Here is an 8,813-nt window from a genome sequence, read left to right on the forward strand (position 1 = left end):
TGATCAGAACAGGGCCAAGGACAGAGCCCTATTGCACCTACTCCCAGAAATACGTTGGCTGCTAATGAGCTCTTTAGAGAACATGAGAACATGGTTATTTTACCTATTATCACTTCACCTAACCTATGTTCCTCTAGCATCCCTGACTCCATTTTGTTCAGGAACATGTCCTCAGGCTTTCGGCACATGCCTTGATGAAGTGAGATCCACACTGTCAAGCATCCCGCCTTTCTCCAGACCAGTAGATTCTGTGTTTCTAACAACATTATGGACCAGGATGTGGGTTTGAACTAGGTGTACATCCCAGCTTTGCACTTCTTGCTGTGAACCTGTGGCAAGTCACTTCAATTCTCAGAGCCTCAGGTTCCTCATCTCCAAAGAGGGCAACAAACCCAATCTTGCAAGGTTGTTATGAGAATTAGACATAATATACTTAAAACGTCTGGTACATACTACTTTTTTTTTCCTTTTATTTCAGGTCAGCCTCTGGGGGCACAGATAGTACATACTACTTTTTGAACTTGCATGTAAAAAAAATTAGAAAAGCAAGATTGATTTCCAGTCAGGGGAAATTAGATTTTTTTCAATTCCTATATAAATTCATGAGAAGCTTTAATTCAAGAATTTGCAAATCAGATAAATAGTATATACAAAAATGATTATCACATATTAAGACTATTTTATTATCTTTAATTTCAATGAAACTTGTTTTCTATTTATTGAAAATATACAACATACGGTCATTGTAGTTACATATGATGATAGCTTACTATCATTGTTGCACTAATATGCAACAGAAGACTTTCCCAAGGCTCAGTGAAAACTAAGCAAATTTTATTTTCTCTGTGCTTCATATGTAAAATAAACACCTTGTACAGGATTCTGGAATGATGCTATGCTATGCTATTTTTGTTGTTGTTGTTGTTATTCTAAAAGGAAGGTAACAAGACCCTGCTCGAAGAACTTAAATATTTGCATCTGGTTTTTAAAAAGTTGAGAGAAATAAAAAGTTGACAACTCTATCTAGAGAGGGATATCAGGTTGGAGGGGGGGAAGAAGGGAGGCAGGCTGCCTTTTTACTATATAGCTGTTGTACTTTTGAATTTTGTACCATGCGCATATATTATTATTATTATTTATTTTTTATTTTTTTGAGACAGAGTCTCGTTCTGTCACCCAGGCTGGAGTGCAGTGGTGCAATCTTGGCTCACTGCAACCTCTGCCTCTCGGGTTCAAGCAATTCTCCTGCCTCAGCCTCCCGAGTAGCTGGGATTACAGGCGCCCGACACCACGCTCAACTAAGTTTCATATTTTTAGTAGAGACAGGGTTTCACCATATTGGCCAGTCTGGTCTCGAACTCCTGACCTTGTGACCCGCCCATCTTGGCCTCCCAAAGTGCTGGGATTACAGGTGTGAGCCACTGATTGAAAAAAATAGTTAATCTTTTTAAGTAGTGAAAAAATAATTTTAAACAACACTATCCTTTTCACTGAGTTTACTTCTATAAATCTGAAAGCCTTAAATACAAAGAAGGCAAACGAAATTCCCTGAAAAGTCCCATTCAAGCCTGATAATATATGGATTAAGTCAGTTAAATGAACCACATTAAAATACACTTACTTAATAACAATTTCTAATCTCTGCCTGCTGGATATTCAAATGAAAACTAAACTGTTTCTACAAAGATGCCCAATTCATTGCAAATATTTTACCAAGAACACCAAAATTTTAAACACGGACACTTTTAAGATACAATGAACAAGATAGTAAGCTAGATTGATTGATTGATTGATTGATTGGTTTTGAGAAAGAGTCTTGCCCTGTTGCACAGGCTGGAGTGCAGCGGCGCAGCCTCGGCTCACTGCTACCTCTGCCACCTGGGTTCAGGTGATTCTCCTGCCTCTGCCTCCTGAATAGCTGGGATTACAGGTGCCCACTACCACACCCAGCTAATTTTTGTATTTTTAGTAGAGATGGGGTTTCACCAAGTTGGCCAGGGTGGTCTTGAACTCCTGACCTCAGGTGATCTGCCTGCCTTGGCCTCCCAAAGTGCTGAGATTACAGGCGTGAGCCACCATGCCTGGCCGGTAAGCTAGATTTAGATATTAAAATTCCAAATCTATTGTTTCAGAATAGTTTTTTCAGAATATAGGGTAACTGTATAAGCTTTGTGATTGTATATTTGATTGTTGCTGATAAAATTATATATGAACAATCAACAATTTACATAAACCTTGACTATCTATTTAAGGCAAACAAAACAAGAGTTTTCTAGACAAGATTGTGCATGAGAGAGATGTTAAAAATTTCAGCTGGGCACAGTGGGTCATGCCTATATAATGCCAACACTTTGGGAGGCTGAGGTGGGAGGATCACGTGAGGCCAGCAATTTGAGACCAACCTGGGCAACACAGGGAGACCCTGTCTCTACTAAAAATACAAAAATTAGCCAGGCATGGTGGCACGCACCTGTACTCCTAGTTACTCAGGAGGCTGAGGCAAGAGGACCGCTTGAGCCCAGGAGTTTGATGTTGCAGTTTGCTATAACTGTGCCACTGTACTCCAGCTTGAGTGACAGAGTGAGACCTTGTCTAAAAAGAAAAAAAAAGCGACCCTCCCATCTCAGTCCCCTAAGTAGCTGGGACTGCAGGTGTGTGCCACCACATCTGGCTAATTTTTGGTATTTTTAGTAGAGACAGGGTTTTGCCATGTTGCCCAAGCTGGTCTTGAACTCGGGCTCAAACAATCTGTCTGCCTCAGCCTCCAAAATTGTTGGCATTATAGGCATAAGCCACTGCACACCAGCCAGGAGACATAGATTATCAATAGACACTCAATGGATGATGGCTCAGAATTTCTTTCCACTTTGGGCCAGGTGCAGTGGCTCACACCTATAATCCCAGCACTTTGGGAGGCCGAGGTGGGAGGATCACCTGAGGTTACCAGTTTGAGACCAGCCTGACCAGCATGGAGAAACCCCATCTCTATTAAAAATACAAAATTAGCTGGGCATGGTGGCACATGCCTGTAATCCCAGCTACTTGGGAGGCTGAGGCAGGAGAATTGCTTGAACTCAGGAGGTGGAGGTTGTGGTGAGCTGAGATCACACCATTGCACTCCAGCCTGGGTGACAGAGCGAGACTCTGTCTCGAAAAAAAAAACAAAAATTAGCTGGGTGTGGTAGTGCACACCTGTAACCCCAGCTACTTGGGAGGCTGAGGCGGGAGAATTGCTTAAACCTGGGAGGTGGAGGTTGCAGTGAGCTGAGATCACACCATTGCACTCCAGCCTAGACAACAGAGTGAGACTCTGTCTCAAAAAAAAAAAAAAAAAAAAAAAAAAAAAAAATTTCTTTTCACTTTGTTCCGTTAACCAGAAGAAAATGATTCTTTTCTTGTCATAGTCATAGAAAACAATTTGCTTTTAAACTACATATGAAAGGCCTGACGTGGTGGCTCAGGCCTGTAATCCCAGCACATTGAGAGGCTGAGGTGGGTGGATCACTTGAGCCCAGGGGTTTGAGACCAGCCTGGACAACATAGTGAGTCCTCATCCTACAAAAAATACACATAAAGTTAGCTGGGTGTGGTGGAATGAGCCTGTAGTCCCAGCTACAAGGGAGGCTGAGGTGGGAGGGTCACTTGAGTGTGGGAGATACAGGCTGCAGTGAGCCATGATTGTGCCACTGCACTCCAGCCTGGGTGACAGAGTGAGACCCTGTCTTAAAAAGGAAAGAAGAAAGAAAGAAAGAGAGAAAGAAAGAGAAACAAAGAAGAAAGAAAGAAACAGAGAAAGAGAAAAAGAAAGACTAGAAAGGGAGGAAGGGAGGAGAAGGAAGGAAGGAAGGAGAGAAAGGGAGGAAGGGAGAAGGAAAGAAGGAAGGAAGGAGGGAAGGAAGGAAGGAAAAGAAAGAGAAAAGAAAACAGAAATAAGCTACATATGAGATTTGATGCTGAGCAAATATAGTTGTGTTCAGAGAAAACTTTCCTCAACTTACCCGGTGCAATGGTATTACCTCCCTTGTGAAATTCCTGGCACTGTAGTAGGTTCCCAGCCAATATAAGACCGCCTCCTCCTTCCACATCAACCTCAGTAGCCAAGGTTTCCTAACTCCTGCCTTTAAACGGAAGAAACTGTATCAATGTATCCTAATGTAACAGTTCCATAGCAGGCAGTAAAGAAAACCAAACTGAAAGAGCCACTTGAGCAGAGGAGGTAGACAAACCTGTTGTATTGGTTGGCATTCAGGGAAAACTCAAAGTCACAAGGCATCACCTCAAGACCATCCAGAAAAGCTCCTTGGGCCTTTGATCCGGAAAGCACGCAGCTGGTCTCCTAGAGAGCGCTGTAGGGATTCCGAAATCATCACACGTGGTTTTAACCCAGCCCCAGCTGGATGTAGACACAAGAACCAAGAATTTGCCCTGTAGGTGTATGACGAGTTGCTTCTTCATAAGTTGTGCAGAGACCCAGCAGGCAAAGACACACCTGTTCAAAGCTAATATTCTGTTAAACAACAACCAGGGATTACTCATGAAGTTCCTCCAGATGTCTGAAGACTCCCAGAGGCGAAAGGCCCCAACTGAAAGGCCTGGCAGTTGTTCAAAAGTCACACTGGATGACTGCAGCTTCCAGCTGCTCAAATGGAAACTGCCCAGGTCAAAGAGTTCTAGCAGCAGTGTAGTGGCGCTTTAACTACATATTACTTTCACCTGCATCTTCCAGACTCTTCCCATTTTTTAACTACATCTTACTTTCACCTGCATCTTCCAGACTCTTCCCATTTTTTTAACTACATATTACTTTCACCTGCATCTTCCAAACTCTTCCCATTTTTTTTTCTTTTCCAGGACATGAAAAAAACTCAGAATAATAATAATAAAAAGAATAGCAGTAAGTCCTTTTTCCTGTGTTGCTGCTTGTGCCGGACCCTGTAGAACTGCATAATATGCTACATCAACTCTGTCAACATTTCTTCATAACAATCTGCAAGAAACTGTTACTGTTCTTATTTTACAAATGAAAAAGCTGAGACTCAGAGAGGTGGGGTAACGTGCTGAAGTTCACCTAGCTAACAAGTGGCAAAGATAGGATCTGAATTCGGGATGGATTGGCGTGAATACCCCCAATCTTTGCACTCAGTACACAGCTTCATACTTACATGCAGGGTTACAATGTGCTTGGTAAGTCAAGGAATCTCTACCAACACAGGATTGTTTTGAGGATTAACTAAGAAAACATAAATAAGCACACAGCCTGTTGCCTGATATACATTAGGAACTCAGTAAATGCTGATTTTGTTTTAAAATCATACATTCTGGAAAATGTGCCATGGAATGGGACAGGCCCACAGTGGTTTTTCCATAGAGGGTTTCTATAGAGTGGGTTCTGGGGACAACTATTATATATTTTAAAATAGCAGCGCTCACATGCTCCATAGTAAATCAGTTGGCCAAGTTAAAAATAGATTCTAAACATAGCAGGAGCAGAAATTCAATCTAAGATACTAAGTCATGGAAAGCAGTTGACTGTGGCTGCAGCAGAGAAAAGGAAGTGCGGGCACACACTGATTCTGCGTGTGGGTAAAATTCTCCAACCTCCATTTCAGGTTTGTTCTATTCTCCATAGCAGAAAACACACACACAACACATATATATGCATACATGCATATATATATGCACGCAAATAAACTAAGATGACACATTCTATTTATCTGCAATAGCACCATTTACAAACCTATTAATTTTGAGGTTTTGGTACTTATTAGCACATACTAGATACACTACAACAATATATGGTTCCTTAACATTTTTAGGTGTAAGAGAGAGGATGGTTAATGTTTACAATATCTGGGGTGCAGATACACAGATGGCTAGACCGGTAGATAACTAGAAAGGACGGGGGCAGAAGCCGTATCCCCTCTGTGCCCAGTCAGTTTACAGCGGCAGCCTTAGAAAGCTGGGTTAATGCTACCATTCTGTCGCTTGAAACCCCGGGAGCTGGCATGCCAGATAAAACTCCAATCACTGTACCAAGGACTCAGGAAAAGGCATGGAGCTTAGGTTCTCCCTCAGCCTCCTACTTTTAAACTGTTGTTTAGAGCACACAATTACTCTTCTCTCAGTTGCTAGGGTGGGTACTTCAGCTGTGGGTGTGACTATTTAGGGAGGAAGCCATGAAATGTATATCCTTAAATCACATAATCTTATTCCATGTATGTCAAGAAGAGAATGACTGAGGGATGTGTATTATAAACTGGAGCAATGGCACATCACATCAAATAAACCTTTCTGTAAGATACTAACATAAAAGCAGATCCATTATACATATAAAAGAAGAATGATACAGAGCAGATCAGCATGGTCCCTGAGCGAGGATGACACGTGAATTCATGAAGCATTCCATATTTTTAAAAACACCAAAACAGGCTGGGCGCGGTGGCTCACGCTTTTAATCCCAGCACTTTGGGAGGCCGAGGTGGGCAGATCACTTCAGGTCAGGAGTTCGAGACCAGCCTGGCTAACATGGCGAAACCCCATCTCTACTAAAAATACAAAAAATTAGCCGGGCGTGGTGGCAAGTAACTAATCCTAGTTACTCTGGAGGCTGAGGTGGGAGAATTGCTGGAACCCAGGAGGTGGAGTTTGCAGTGAGCTAAGATCGTGCTACTGCACTCCAGCCTGGGAAACAGAGTAAGATTCCATCTCAAAAAAACAAACAAATAAGCAAACAAAAAACACCAAAACAGGCCGGGGGCGGTGGCTCACGCCTGTAATCCCAGCACTTTGGGAGGCTGAAGCAGGTGAATCATCTAAGGTCAGGAGTTCAAGACCATCCTGGCCAACATGGTGAAATCCCGTCTCTACTAAAAATACAAAAAATTAGCCAGGTGTGGTGGCACATGCCTGTAATCCTAGCTATTCAGGAGGGTGAGGCAGGAGAATTGCTTGAACCCGGGAATGAGAGATTGCAGTGAGCTGAGATGGCGCCACTGCACTCCAGCCTGGTGGACAAAGCGAGACTGACTCTGTCTCAAAACAAAACACAAAAATAACAACAACAACAACAACAACAAAAAACATAAAGACTTATGACACAACTGATAATTTAGGATCAATATTTTCTCCTTTTTAAAAAGAAAAAAAAGCTTGAAATATATTTGTAAAACACCGTGTGAAATAAAATAATTGAGGATAAAAACACAGGAGAGTGGTTAGCAGTGCAGGTTTTGGAGTCAGGCTACTTGTGTTTGGTCTATACTAACTGTGGGTCTTTGGACAGGAAGTCTCACTTCTCCAGGTCATGGTGTCCTAAAATGTCATAGTATACAATTCATAGAGTCATTGTGACTCTTAAAGTCCTATATGCTAGCTATGATCCTAGCACATAGAATTCTAAACATTAGCTATTACCATTTTCTAAAAGTAACAGAGGCAACAGATGACTAAATACTTGAGATAAGCGGATTACTGTAATTGAGGACTGATTTTCCTAGGAGCTAAGAAAAAAAAAAAAAAAAGGTTTTACTTTCTGACAAAGAAACAGTCAGCATACATCAATGAAGACTGCCCAAACTTAAACAGGAGATTAGTAAAGGAATCTTTGAATACAGGACATTGCATCAAATAGCAGGTATCGCAATGACAGCTTTGCATACCACAGAAATAATTGTTTACGTGTGGTGCCTTCTGTCCACTCTCTAAAAGAATTGAGGGGTAGAGCACTACATTATAACTTATGTAGCGGAACTGAGACATATGCTCCAAATTCTTTGCCTTCTGACTTCTTATGGTTAGGACATGGAAAAATCCAGAAAACTGAACATATGAAACTTGCAAATGACTGATATCTTAAGTGTATGTTTGGCAGAAGTGGATCATGCTTTATTCATAATTAAGTTACCTAAATTTTGGGCTCAGCAAGTATTTGTTTCAGACATTGAAAAAAGGTATATGGAGGCACAGCGGACACCAGGACTCCAAGATGGCATCAGTCGTACCAGTGAAGGACAAGAAACTTCTGGAGGTCAAACTGGGGGAGCTGCCAAGCTGGATCTTGATGCGGGACTTTAGCCCTAGTGGCAATCTCGGAGCATTTCGAAGAGGTTACTACCGGTACTACAACAAGTACGTTAACGTGAAGAAGGGGAACATCTCGGGGATTACCATGGTGCTGGCATGCTACGTGCTCTTCAACTACTGCATTTCCTACAAGCATCTCAAGCAGGAGCGGCTCCGCAAATACCACTGAAGAGGACACGCTCTGCACCACCCCCCGACCCCATGACCTTGGCCCGAGCCCCTCCGTGAGGAACACAATCTCAATCGTTGCTGAATCCTTTCATGTCCTAATGGGAATTAACCTCCAAATAAAAGATGACTGGTACATGTAAAAAAAAAAAGAAAAGAAAAGAAAAAAGGTATATGGCTTATAAGGATGAATAAGACGCATTATTCTTTCTGCACTTATGTGGTCCACATGGGGATTAAAGAAAGACCACATGCTGGTCAGGCGCAGTGGCTCACGTCTGTAATCTCAGCACTTTGAGAGGCGGAGATGGGTGGATCATCTGAGGTTAGGAGTTTGAGAGCAGCCTTACCAACATGGAGAAACCCCATCTTTACTAATAATACAAAAAGTAGCTGGGTGTGGTGGCGCACGCCTGTAATCCCAGCTACTCGGGAGGCCGAGGCTGAGAATGGCTTGAACCCGGGAGGCGGAGGTTGCAGTGAGTCAAGATCGTGCCATTGCACTCCAGCGTGGACAACCAGAGCAAAACTCTTGTCTCTGAAAACAACAACAACAACAAAAA

The 8,813-nt window shown here is 42.3% G+C and overlaps 1 pseudogene across 1 annotated transcript; it reads left to right on the plus strand.

Moving 5' to 3' along the window:
• The first annotated feature begins 7,961 nt into the window (after positions 1 to 7,961).
• On the plus strand, positions 7,962 to 8,395 carry LOC105540503 (annotated as a pseudogene). Its single transcript, XR_001006197.1, has one exon. The product of XR_001006197.1 is annotated as an ATP synthase subunit f, mitochondrial pseudogene (transcript).
• The last annotated feature ends 418 nt before the right edge of the window (positions 8,396 to 8,813 follow it).

This window comes from Mandrillus leucophaeus, unplaced genomic scaffold (assembly GCF_000951045.1).
Source record: "Mandrillus leucophaeus isolate KB7577 unplaced genomic scaffold, Mleu.le_1.0 Scaffold220, whole genome shotgun sequence".
NCBI classification, from domain to species: Eukaryota; Metazoa; Chordata; class Mammalia; order Primates; family Cercopithecidae; genus Mandrillus; species Mandrillus leucophaeus.